Raw genomic sequence first — 13,379 nt, 5'->3', positions numbered from 1 at the left:
ACAGGAAGCCTGAAGGGCTCTGGGACTTTCTCCCTGAGTGGTCTTTCTTCCATCTCGAACCTAATTTCCTCTTCTGTAAATGAGGTCATTTGACCATTCTTGCAATAACAACATTCAAGGACCTAATCTCAGACACAATATATGCAGTTTGCATGGAGATCCAGGCAGTTACACCACAGGTATGAAATAGGGAGATAACCTTGATATAAATATAACCACACGATGAGTCCTAAGGAAGAGTGAACTCTCCATCTAAGGAGACCGAGGAACCAAAAGTGACAATTAGGCAAACATCACGTTGTCTTCGAATGGCCAGTCCAGCCAAATCCTGGGCCACAGATCGTCATCAATCGGTCAATAGTCAATGACACAGATTTATAATGTATCGACTCTGTGTCGGAGACAGAAACAAAAATGTCTTTCTTCTCAGAAGGCTTACGCTTCCCAGACATGCTAACTCAACTCTCCCACAGGGAAGTCATTTTGGTTCTTTTGAGAACAAAGGAAAATGGAAGTCATTCCTTCTAATGCAAAATTCCCCTCCTAAAAGTTTGCACGACCTATGGTTCCCTGTTCTCTGATGGAACCCTTTAAAATGGGGAACTCATTCCATTTTTGGCCAGCCTTAAGTGCCGACCATCTGTGCTTAATTAGGTACCTAAGGGCCTCAGTTTACCCTTTTGTCAAATCAAGGGAGTCGAGCTTAGTTCCTGGTGGGTCTGGATTTCAAATAAGCTGGTCCTGAAATATCTTTGCTCCATTGGGGCAGCTACTTACTGGGAGCCACAGCCAGGAAGCAGGCCCACTGGGGCGGATATTTGGGAGAGTTCCATGTGGATAAGCAAGCCCTATTCCAAAGAGAAGAGAAAGGGCTGTTTTCCTCCAACATGTGCCGTTTATTGCTATCTTTTCACGTAGCCTGACAGCCATACAATGGCCCATGATCTCTGGACAAAACTACATTTTAAATGTTTTTTTTTTACTGAATTTGAGAAGCGCTTTACCTGGACACTTGGGGGTCCAAATGTCCCTGTGGAAGGCACTGAGGAGAGAGTGAGAAACAGACCCTGCCCCCAGGAAGCTTCCATTCCGCTGGCAGACGTGTCAGGGCAGGAGGGCGCAAGCGTGAGACACGAGGGCCTCGGGAAAGGCTTCTCCGGGGGCCCAGGCACTGCTCGGCCGGGAAAGGAGGGGAGGGTCTGAGGTGGAATTTGAAACCGGAGCCCCCCGGGGCCATCTTCCCTGGTCACTGTGGCCCCTCACACCCAACTATCACAACAGGGGCCTTCAGAAAGTTCCTGGCTCTCTCCCATCACCCGGAAGTGACTGTACCTCCATTGCTGTCAGGGCACTAAGGGCAGGGATGGCTGCTTTCTTATCTCCTTATGGGTAGCAGGGGACCTGACACAGAGGGAGAAGCCCCTGATGAAATGAGCCAGAAGTCTGCAAGTGAGGGTCTGCTTCTCGGCATGGAGAAGAGGAAGTGGAGGGTGGGGGGGTCTGCCCTCACAGACCCCAACCCTTCCTTCAAAATGAGTGTTGCCAGATGCCAAACAGCTGCCCTAGTGTGACCTTGGCACAGTAACAGTCTGCACACGGATGTGCATGCTGTGTATATGGACCTGTCATACCCAATTATGGGTAATCTAAGGACCACTGACTTAGAGATGAAGAACTGAGAGCTCCAAGTCCCACCCTCTTATTTTAAAAGTGAGTAAATCGACAACCAGAAACCAGATGATCCGTCCAAGGTGACGCTCCTGCGGGGAAAACCACTTTCTCCCACTCTTGTCAGGGGACCTGCATCCAAACCCCAGCCCTGCTACTTCCTGTTCGGATGGGGCTCAGTTTCCCCATCTGTAAAAGATGGTCTCTGAGTTCCCTTCCCACAATAGAAGTCTGATCCCTCTTCTCAGGGGCCTCCGAGTAAGGAAGCTCAGGTGCTCTTTAACTAGCAGCTCCAGCACCTTGACTCCCGGATTTCTTGGAGCCCACAGTCAGACAGCAAAAGGGCATCTTATCGAGATCTCTGACCCGGGCAAAGGTAGGGCGGCTGCATTCTCGCAGCCGGGGCTCACGGGGAACTCTGCAGGGAGAGCCGGCTCACGGCCACCTCTGCCGGCCAGGGACGCCAAGGGGGCAGAGACTGAGCGCGAGCCAAAAGGACAAGCTCCTCTGATCCCGGGGCAGCTGAGCTCTCCAGAGCCGACTCTTTCCTGAGGCAGAGAAGTGAAGGACTTGAAAATCTGACTCGGTTTGCCAATTAGGGTCTGTTGTTTATTTTGAGATCTGGACCAAAAAGAGTAGAAAACGTTATCGATTTCCTGGGCTCCTTTCACTGACCTGTCAGCGGTTTGACAAGGCCGCTGGTGCAGCTCGGGAGCTCCCTAAAGCAGCAGAGGGTATGGGCAAAGCGCCGTGTTAACGCTACTGGTTTTGCTATCTTTGTTACTCCCCAGAGCCAGGGCTAGGACTCGTCCACGCAGGGCCAGAAGCCCCTGCTCGGGGGAGGCAAACAGTGGCGAGCCGCCAGGTTTAACCAACTGTCCTAGCAGCGTCATGTCGCAATGTGCAGAGCGGGCCCAGATCTCAAACACTACTCGGGTGACCAACAGCTCTCGGTTCCTCCTCTGTAAAGGGGAGGGGCTGTTGTGAGGCTCAGAGGACAGCCCGTACAGACCCCGCAGCTCGGCCTTCCGAGCTCCCCGCACCCCCTTCCGTCACGTTCCTCCTCCAGAGGAGACATCACAGGTCCTGGAGGGCACCAGAGCCTGGTTTCAAATTCCACCTCAGACATTCCTTCCATTCAAGGCCCAGGCCTCTCCTGACTGTGATTGTCCCCTTCCCTCATACACAAGAGCTCCAAGCCCAAACACAATGGAGATGCTACCCAATCTCAGCAGCCTTCTCCAAGCTGCTCTGGCAGCTTCACGGGGCTTAATCCCACGTGATGGAATCATCTGAGTATTACTGACCCATTCAGTCTCTTAATCCCCAAATTACAGGCTTGGAACGGCCCCTCCTTCAGGAAGCCAGCTTTTGTCCCTCCTTCATTTCATGCTCACTTAATGCTGCCTGCAGAAATGGCAAGCCTCAGAAAAATCCACAGAAAGGCAACACTCCTCCCAGTGGAGCCCTGAATAATCTAACCATTCACACGGAAGAACAAAGTGGATGAAAAGCGTCTATGCTGGCGCTCTGAACAGTGATGTTCCTTGTTAAGCTTTTAGTAAGGCTTTTTTTTTTTTTTTTAATGCAAGTGGTCCACATTGAAACAGAGGAAGCCCATGGACCACAGAATCACAGGTTTAGGAACCTTGAAGTCCAAAGCCTTCACTTTACAGATGGAGAAACTGAGTCCCAAAGAGGGGAAGTGGCCTTCCTAGGCATTAAGTGTCAGAGGCAGGACGGGAATCCCTCTCCACGGGAATCCTTCTCCACGCTCTATCGGTAGTAGGTGAATTATTCTGTCACTATCTATCTGCTGGGCATGTTCCAGATATTAATGAGCCACCTCTAGAATTGAGCAAGAAGCAGCACGGGCTTGATTACATAAGGAACATGGCAACCAATCGGTCCATTTTTTAACAGATAAAAATCGTTCCTCTGCTCAAAAGCTCAGCTCGTTCAGTTTCCCTAATCTCCTTTTTGACATTTCTGGATGCCCCCGGCCCCTGGGGAACTCCCCCTCGTAATGAAGAAAAACAGCCAAACAAAACTGACCCACACGGCAACCACGCTGAGCCAAGCACGAAACAGCCCCAGCAGTCCCCCACCTCAGCGGGACCAGTCTATGGGGACGGGCTGTGAGCCACAGATCACCAGTGACTCAGAAGCTCCAAATCACAACTCGTCTCAAGGGCGACGGGTCACGGCAAAAGCATCGGCTTCTGTGCCGCGGCGACGGTTCTCAGAGGGCATGTGAGTGAGCCGGATGTGTGGGGAGAAGAACGGAGCCAGAGACAGACAGACGGAGATCTCGCCTGTCTCTCTCCTCGGGATCCTCAATGAAAAGGGAGGCTGGCTTTCCCAGGGAAGCCTTCTAAAGAACAAGTAACACTTGGGTAGAATTGGAAAGGATGGAAAGGCCGCAATCTGCTTCAGTGGAAGAAGCGCTCACATCCACGAAATCGCAGATCCACCCAGGGAGCGTCAGCCAACCTTGCACGTAACTTAACACGAGACTTGAAGGGGAGACGGTCTGCCTGAGTCTTCTATTGTTCTCTGCCTCCATCCATCTACAAAGTGAGTTTGCCCACAGAGCTCTCGGTCCCATCTCCCCCATTCCTTTACACTGAATCCAAAATGGGTCGGACCCACCGCTGCAGGCAGACAACGTGTAATTTCCCTCTGCATTTTCTATGGACCGGGATGCTAATCCCTGCAGCTGGACCACCTTCCTCTGCGAAGCTCCCCTTCCTACCCCCACAGATGGCAGTCCTCTCTCCTTCAAGTCCCCGCTTATTTGGTCTGTGCGTGTGTCCGGCACTTACCAGATCCCCGTGATTTGGGCCCGTGACCCCTCTCCCATTATTTGGGCCCATGACCCACCTCCCATGATTTGGGCCTGTGACCCATCTCCCATTATGTACCGTAAGTACATATGGTACATATGTACCCATATGTACAGGGAAGACCCTCACAGGCACTGAGGTGATGGAATAGAGCAGGAGACAGGAAGCCTGGATTCAGATTCCATCTCGGACACTTCCTGATCCACTTCACCTTCCCCTTCCCTCATCTGCAAAATGGTGATAATGACCTCCCAGGGTTAAGTGCTAAACCGGATGCTATTATCTGCGTGTCTATTTAATGGAGAAGATGCACTAAAACCCCCAAAACAAGACAGAATGTTAATGGCTGGGCTGGGGGGAGCGGGGTGCAGAAGGGGAAAGGAGATCACATTCACTCCTTCCCGCCTGTCTAAACAAACCGATGAGAAAGCACTTCAGGAGCTACCGCTCGCCCGTAACAAAGGTTTGCTGCAAATCTGCCGGAGAGATCTCAAAATATGCCAACAGACAGAGCGCATCTTTCTGTCTGCCATCCAGAGCCAGCTTGCAGTGGGAGGCCTATTTAAATATGAATGGAGCTGAGCTGCAGCTAAAAAAAGCAGCCCCCCCCAGAAGGAAACTGCCTGGCCAGTCGCGAGGGTCTCAGACCCAGCCCAAGAAGGATGGAGAGCAACTGGCGGCCCCCCCAGCCGGGGAGCTCAGCCGCCTTCGTTTGGGCCCCACGGAGCCTGAAGTTTAAGCTAGAGGAGGAGTACTCCAACACTCCCCCCAACCCCTCCATTTAACTGAGGAGACAGGGACCGGGAGAGTTAGTTAGCACGGACCTGTCCCCCAGTCAGGAAGACCCAGGCTCACAGGGTCAAGGAGTTAGGGCCAAAAGGGGCCGTCGAGACCAACCCAAGGGCCCAGTGGGAGAAGAGCTGATGCAGAGGGAGGGATCTCTCTCTAACACTGACTGACTTTGGGCCGGTCACTTTTCCTGGCATTTGTTTCCTCATCTTTAAAAAGCACGTGTGGCTGGGGGTCCCTTGCAGCTCCAAGATCCTGTCACCCCTTCATTTTACAGAGGAGCAGCCATGACCGAAGAGGTCAAACCCCGGTCTGAAGCCATCTGGGTGTAATCCCCCAAACAGGACCAGAATCCAGGGCCTCTGGCCCAGTTCCAGAAGGGACTTGTTTCCAAACGCCCCAAGAACCCCCATTACTTCCCTGCCTCCCTCCCCCAAAGCCTTATTGAGCCCCTCCGCAGGCCGTCCAGCTGCCCGGGATGAGGGGTCTGGGACGAGGGGCCCAGGTGCCAGGCCCGCGGGGAGCCTCGGTCTCCAGGCTGCCTTTCCCAGCATCCTCGCAGACAGTCGGGAAGAGAGGAGAGGGAGAGGAGTAGTGCAAGGGGGCGGTGTTAGTTCCTCCATTTTCCAGAATAGATCAGGCTCTAAAAAGAGGTGTTCATTGATGCCAAGTTAAGGGGGAGCTGGGCCGGGAGGGGGAGGAGACGCTGCAGAGAGTGATTCCATCCGGCCCAGACAGCGAGGACTCGAACACGGAAGCTGCGGCCCATGGAGGGGACCAGGAACAGGCAGTGCGCCCCCACTGCTCCCCTCGGGGACAGGAGACAACGGGGAGCTGGGCAGGAGGACCAGGGCAAGGTGGGGGAGGGGAAAGACCCATGACTTCCCTGAAAGGGTCGGAACCCCAAGCATCCCAGCAGCCCCAGGGACAGACCCTCGGGAGGTTCGTGCACAGTGTGCATGGCGGGTCGTGCTCACAGGAACTCAGAGGGAGTCGCTGCTGTCGAGCTCTTGGGGGACAGAACTCAACCTTTCCGGCCCCGATACTCATCACTCCCTCCACATGCTGAGCTCCAGTCAAACTGAACCTAACCCAGGACCCTCCATCTCCTGCCTCCACACTTTGCAGGGGCCGTGCCCTCCCATGCACAGAATGAACTTGGTTCTCACCTCAGTCTCTTAGAATCTCAAGCTTTCTTCAGAGATCAACTCTGCTTTCCCTTTCACAGGGAACCCCTAAGCTGCGGGGTCCTCCCCTCCCCCCTAGGCTACGGGGTCCTCAACAAATTACCTCATGTCCACTTTGGGTGTGTTTATCCGCATGTTCTCAGCCTCCTCCTCCTCCTGCAGATGTGAGCCCTGGCAGGCACTTGGCGTCCCAAGCGCCCAGCACACGGCAGGTACTGAATAAATATTTGGTGACCAATCAATGCAGGGACTGAGGAGAAGGAGGGAAGGAGGAAGGGAGAGAGAGAGAGAGAGAGAGAGAGAGAGAGAGAGAGAGAGAGAGAGTGTGTGTGTGTGTGTGTGTGTGTGTAGAAGGGAGAAGGGGGAGAGGATGAATGCATAAATAACAGAAGGCTAGACTGATGGATGGGTGGGTGAGAGGTGGACCGAGAGAGCTCAAGGCTCAGATGTGTTTTCCCCGCTACAAGGCACTAGCACTGAGGAGTGCCCCCGCCAGTATATGTGACACCTTTGCTGGACCAAGCCTTGCAGAACCGCGGCCTGGGGCCCGGTGCCCATGGCGTGTGCCAGGCAGAAGCCCGATGCAGACCTTCTTTTGCCCCTGGCCTTTCCCAAGTCGCCTCTCTGGGGACAAAAACTCAGGGCCCTTCGGAGGAAAGGCTCCCCACTGTGCCCGCCGTCCCTCCCTGCTGTGGCTGCCCGGGCGCAGGCGCAGAGGAGCACAGCTCCTGTCCCAGGCAGCCACTGGCTTCTTCCTCCAGGGGAGCAGATCGACTCCCGGACTCCTTCCGGCTCCAACCCCGAGATCCCACGGCCAGAGAAACACCCCTGTCGGGCTTTAACAAATGGCTCCAAAGCACACAGCGCACTGACCTTGCGAGAGCCGGTGAGAATCCCACCCAAAGAGCCCCTGACCCGCTCCCGTTTGGACCCAGCCTTCTGACCAAGCGTGGGTCTCCGCTGCTGACTGGCTCCCTCAACCCTCCCTGGGGTTTTCCTGAGAATGAGGGAGGCGGGAAAGAGCCAGAGTGATCTGCCCAGGTCTCAGAGCTAGTCATGGCTGGGGGGGAAGTCAGATCTTTCCAATTCCTGACCCAGTGCTCCATCCACTGAGCCACCCAGCACATATTAGGCAGACACTTAATAAACGCTAACTGTTTTAAAAGAATATAGAAAATTCAACATAGTAATTAATATTCTATAATTATCAGTAACAGTAATAGCAAATTATCATAATTAATTGTATGTTAAATGTAATTATATATATATTAACTAATATAAATAGTAAAAGTAAGTAATCCTATCATTTATGCTTTCACCTTCGTTTTTCCTTTTGTGCATATCAGAATAGAAATGTGTTAATGATGTTTTCTTTTCCTGTCAGTAGTCCCTAATCTATACCTCTATCTGCTTTTCTGAGTGGAATCACCCCTTTTAACAAAGGCATATGATGCAGAGAAATCCATCAGCAGCCTGGCCAGGTGGAAGAATGCCCGTGGGCTCCTAAGTGCTTCAGAGACCGGCCCAGAGCGCCAGAGACCGGCCCAGAGAGTCAGAGGCCGGCCCAGAGCGCCAGAGACCGGCTCAGAGCACCAGAGGCCAGCCCAGAGCACCAGAGGCCAGCCCAGAGAGCCAGAGACGGGCCCAGAGAGCCAGAGGCGCAAGGGCTCCAAGGTGGGGCTGGGAAGGATGTTTACCTCAGCTCCCTCCAAACTGAAGAATCCATGTTTTCATGGACAAAAAGGGCTTGTCAATTGTTCAACCATCGACGGTGGCTCCAGGTGGAAAACTGGAAACAAACTGACCAGGAAACGTAGGAGCACAAAAACAGCCTTGATGTCTTAAAAGAGCTTTTTTCTCTCCTCCCAGATCTCTCATCTAACCCTAACGGACAGAGCCCCCATGAGTCCCCCCTGCCTCACTGCCCAGGGTCCTGCAAGCAAACCAAAGCCCGCCTCAAGCAGGATTTCCAAAATATTCCCTCTGCCCTCGAGCACTGATGGCACCATGCCCGGACACATCCCGAAGGGAAGGCGAGCCTCTCTGCCCCTGCCCCCGCCTGCCTCGGTTTGCAGGCCGTGCTCACTCATCCGAAGCCTTCCAGTGCCAGGCTAACCCGGGGCCTCTCAGAGCTGTCAGGAGGCTGGCAGAGCAAGGCGGGAGGACGGGCTCACTCCTGACTCATGGCGTCAAGGAGACGAATGAAGCATCCTGTCCTCCCTCATGTCACGGCCCCCACCTTCCCGACCCACCATGGCCGCGTTAATCCAAAGTTCAAACAAAATGGCCCTCAAATATCTGAAGGCTAAAAATCAGTTTGAATTTTTCAGAAAAATGGGCCTTTTCTGTCATTGTTTTATCTTCTAGACGTCCACCTGCTCTGCAACAAAGTACTTTACAATAGTATCTCATTTTTTTTTCATCCCCACAATAACTCAATGAGATAGGTACTGAGATTATTCCCATTTTACAGTTGAGAAAACTAAGGCAGACAGTTTAGGGATATACCCAGGAAATAGCTAGTATTTTACTGGGGATTTTAATTAAGGTAATCCTCTGTGGGTGGGGGTGGGTAGGGGTTAACTGGCTTCTTTTTTAGAAGTCAATTTCTTATCTAAAGTATTTTAACCAGGTAGTACCTAAATTAAAACAGCAAAACAGGACAGAAAGTTATGAAATATAAGCTATTAGTTGGGGCTGAAGACAGAGCACCAGATCTGGAGCCAGAAAACTGGCCCTTCTGTTCCCTCCTTGGGTGGCTATTTTTTCCTCCCTGGGTTAGAGGTTTTGTAAAGTGTGGGGTTGGCAGGGGGGGTGGGGGGGGTTGTTTCGTTTCTGCTTTCAACATGGATTTCAGAAATAAATACTTGCTCAAGCACTGCAGACTTCATCTTATGGGGTACGGCCTCTCCCCCATGTTGCCCCTCCACCCACTGATCGGGTACCATTTGGTGGCAGCTGGTCAGATACACTCTAAGTCCATCACTTTACTCTTCTCCATTTCAGCCACAAAGCATCCAGCTTAGCCAGACCTCGAGTCACACCTTCTGCTCATTTTCTCTTCCTGTGCCCTCTGAGGAAGTAATCCTGGGAGCCTTTCATCACGCTTCCCACTAAAACCAGGCAGTAGTCTCCTAGGAGCACTGGCTCCCCTCTTAGGGAGGGGACTTTGGAGCGTTTGCTGCCTGAGGCCTTCTGACCCTTCCATCAGTTCTTCCACATGGACCAAACTTCCAGAAGCAATGTCCTTGCTTTCCTCCATTTCTCACACGGGGAGGATCCACCGAGTGTTTGGACGTGTTGAGGTACAGCCCAACCACGTGGCTCCTTCTCTTTCTCCTTTCTTTCCTTTGGATGCTGACATTAATGCTTCCTCTGAGTGGACCCAGCCATCGGTTCCCAAAAGGCGGAGCTTTTCTGCCAAACAGAATGGCCTTTCCTGGCTTCCACCCAGAGCAAGCTTCACTTTGGGCTCTCTCTTCACCCTGCTGCCTTCCTCCTTCCCAAACCTAGCGTTTGCCTTTTCAGAGTCACACTCCCCAGGATCACGGATTAGCACCTAGCATCAGAAGGACACTCAAAGGCCAGCTAGCCCAGCCTGCTCCACTTGCAGATGAGATCCCGTCCCATATGCCTTGAGTCAAAAAGCTAGGATTTGATTTCAGCGCCTTCTGACTCCAAACCCAGCTCATGCAGCTTCTGAAGGCAAAGTGAAACACTATCAAAAACCTGTGAGGATCTATGGAACTGGAAGGGACCTAAAGGGATGCCATTTATTTCTTCTCCGGGCATGTTTAGTATAATAGAGCTCCTCAGGCAAGATAGAGGCAAGCAAGAAATATATCAGCTAAAAATGGACTGAACATCAATGGTGAGATTCTTAGCCACTCCCTGGATGCGAGTTACTGGCTCCCTCCAGGAGAGTCAACTTACTAGAGTCAACCTAAGAAATAAACTCAGTGAAGCAAGACCAGAAAAGTAGAAGGGGAAAAAGGCACAGCGATGTGAAAGAAGGATCAAAAATTCGAAATTCTGACACACTGGTACTTTCAAGTTATTCAATGAGCTCCTGGATCCCTGCACTGGCAGATACAAAGACAGATTCATTCCTTGGCTTTGGCAGCCACGGGTCTGCACAGAAATCCTTTCTTCCACCAGAAAGAGGGCGTCCGCGTTTCCTGCCGTTTCCCGAAGGACAAGCACATGTTGAGGTCAAAGGCAGGTTCTGAAGGGGAACCGATACTGCCAAAGCAAATGCGGCCCCGTCATATTATGTGAGTGGAGGAGAGGGGAAAACACACATGTGTTTCTTCTCTGGGGATTTGTGTTCACCCAGAGATCTGGTGTGAGTCCGGTTCCAAAGAGATTGCATCGCCAAATACCAGACCCCTCTATTCATCATTGTCCCCTCTCCCATGACCAAGAGTGGAAGCCCCCTCAAGGCAGGACACATTTGTTCTCCGTACCCCAGGACCCAGGCTAGAGAAGGCACCTACTTGCTTGTTGGACGGGCCTGAATTGGATCTTTCAGAATAAATGACAAACAAAAGAATCCTGTTTTTACAGGCCATGTTCCCCTGGTTGAAAGTAAGCCCCCTGAGGAATGGATTTATCTTCTATTTTGTTTTTGAATTTTCATCCTGAACACAGCAAGCAAGGTTTTGTTTTGTTTTTTAAAGTCTATGGAAATAAATCAAAACTGAATCCCACAGAGTCACACAGGTAGTAAGTAGAAGAGGCAGAACTCAAATCCAGGCCCTCAGAATCCCTACCCGACCCCTCGGCTGTTCTGCTTCATGTACAATCCGGAGGTCTCAATATAAAAAGAAGTCATTTGATCCACACATGGACAGAACAACGCATCCCAAGCAGAGGTCACACGCTGGCCCTGCTCTGCAGCAGACGGTGACGTTCCCAGATGTCTCTGCCACAGATGGAGCCTGAGAGGACTAACAGGTTTGTTCTTAAAGACTAGGTTTACGGTAACGGCCATATTGTAAGGATGACTGTCTGTGAAAGACTCAGCTGCTCTGATCAAAAGTGATCCAAGAAAATTCCAAAGCAGCCATCATGAAGGATGCTCTGAACCTCCAGAGAGAGAACTGAGGGACTCCGAGGGCAGACTGAAGCAGACATTTTTTATTGTTTTTCTTGGTTGGTTTTGTGTGTGTGTATGTGTGTGTATGTGTGTGGGTGTTGTGTGTGGGTGTACGTGTCTATGTGTACTTTCTCCTGCAACATGGATAATGTTTTGTATGGCTTCATATATATAATCGCTATACTGCTTGCTTCTCAAAGGGGAGAGACAGGAGGAAAAATTTGGAACTCAAATTTAAATTTTTTTTTCATTTTAAATTTTTAAAAAGGATTGTTATTTTTCTTTACATGTAACTTTGGAAATATTATTTGGGGTTTATTAAATTCAGAATTTTAAAAATGACATGAAAACAATCATCAAGCCTTGAAGTCACTAAATAAATGAGGTTGTGTGGTATATTAGAAAGAGCTGCGGATTTGGAGACAGAAGTCTTGGGTTTAAAACTCAGCCCCACCCTGATTTGGGGCAAATTCCCTCCTGTCTCTGGGTTTAAGTCCTCTCATCTATAAGGCAGAAGCCTTCTAAGATCTGGTCCAGTTCCTGTTTTATGCTAACACCATGCAAGAAAAATCAAAAAAGGTCTTAAAGTCTTAAAGCTTCCTTATAGCCGTGGTCTAAAATAAGGCAGCTTTGTCAGTCCCACATGCTCAAGTAGCTCCATTTTTTCCTCCAGAAGTCAAGGGAAGCCTCTGTCTCAGAACCATGATCACTGACTGCTGTGAGCTTGAGCTGAGCCTCTTGATCTACTTTTTCCTCTCCAAGGCCATCCATGGAAGGGGAACCCAGCAAGACGCTGAACCAACACCAAAAGCAGCTAAATAAGACTGAGTCACTCAGATTTGACCCCTGGGCTCTCATTGCCAAGAGGATACCTCCCTCCTTCCCATCAGCACCCCATGGGGCGAAAGACGGAAGCGCTAATTCCTCTGCTCCGGAGACCTCCCCACCCTCGGGCATCCTTTCCGGTCTGCCAGCCAGGCCCTGACATCATTCTCTATGCACGATGGTTTCTCCCTCTTCGGAGCTTGCAGCCAGGTTAACTAGACTTTGGTCCAAACTGTAAAAACGTGATTACTCTGTCAAAAGCCTGTTGATTAATGAGGCCGGACAGCTCACCTTGGAACGCCAAGGTGAGTGTTTTTCCTGCACACTCTGCTACTCAGCGTGTTTTCTCTGAAACGTGGCCAACTGCTTCATGTTACCTCTTGTCTCTCCCACGGGGAGAAATTAGTATAATGATGAGTCACCCATGGTCCATCTAAGCACTCTCCAAACCAGTTCAGTAAAGCTAGCATTTGTTCTCCGGTTGCGTCCGATTCTTTGTGACCCCTTTTGGAGCTTTCTTAGCAGAGATACTGGAATGGTTTTGCCATTTCCTTCCTCAGCTCATTTTACAGAGGGGAAAACTGAGGCACAAAGGGTCACAGAGCTAAGCGTCTGAGGCTGGATTTGAACTCGGGTCTCCCTGACGTCGCATCCCACCTAGTTGCCAAGCATTTAAGCCTCCAAAAGTACATTTTCTGCATCACTGACTTCACAACAGAGCTAGGATTCCCTTTTTTCATAGGTAAGAAAATTGAGACCTAAAAAAGTAAAGGGACTTGCCCAAGATCACATGACTAGTTCACAGCAGAACCAGGATTCAAATCTGCCTTTCAGCCAAGACCTTCCAGAGCTCACTACCAGGTGAGCTCACAGCAACAAGGGCTGTCGGACTTAACTTTGCCATCAGAATTCCCAGGATTCAGCGCTTATTAAATGTTTCAATCATTTATCCTGAAACCAAACCCA

General features: G+C 50.9%; 1 protein-coding gene across 7 annotated transcripts in view; it reads right to left on the bottom strand.

Annotated features, from left to right (window-relative positions):
• Positions 1-13,379, bottom strand: part of OSBPL3 (oxysterol binding protein like 3) — a 126,297-nt gene that overhangs the window by 94,052 nt on the left and 18,866 nt on the right. The gene's annotated exons all lie outside the window — the stretch shown is intronic.

Source organism: Sarcophilus harrisii, chromosome 5, assembly GCF_902635505.1.
Source record: "Sarcophilus harrisii chromosome 5, mSarHar1.11, whole genome shotgun sequence".
NCBI lineage: Eukaryota > Metazoa > Chordata > Mammalia > Dasyuromorphia > Dasyuridae > Sarcophilus > Sarcophilus harrisii.
The sequence above is the reverse complement of the archived record's forward strand: the minus strand, read 5'-3'. Positions and strand labels throughout refer to the sequence as shown.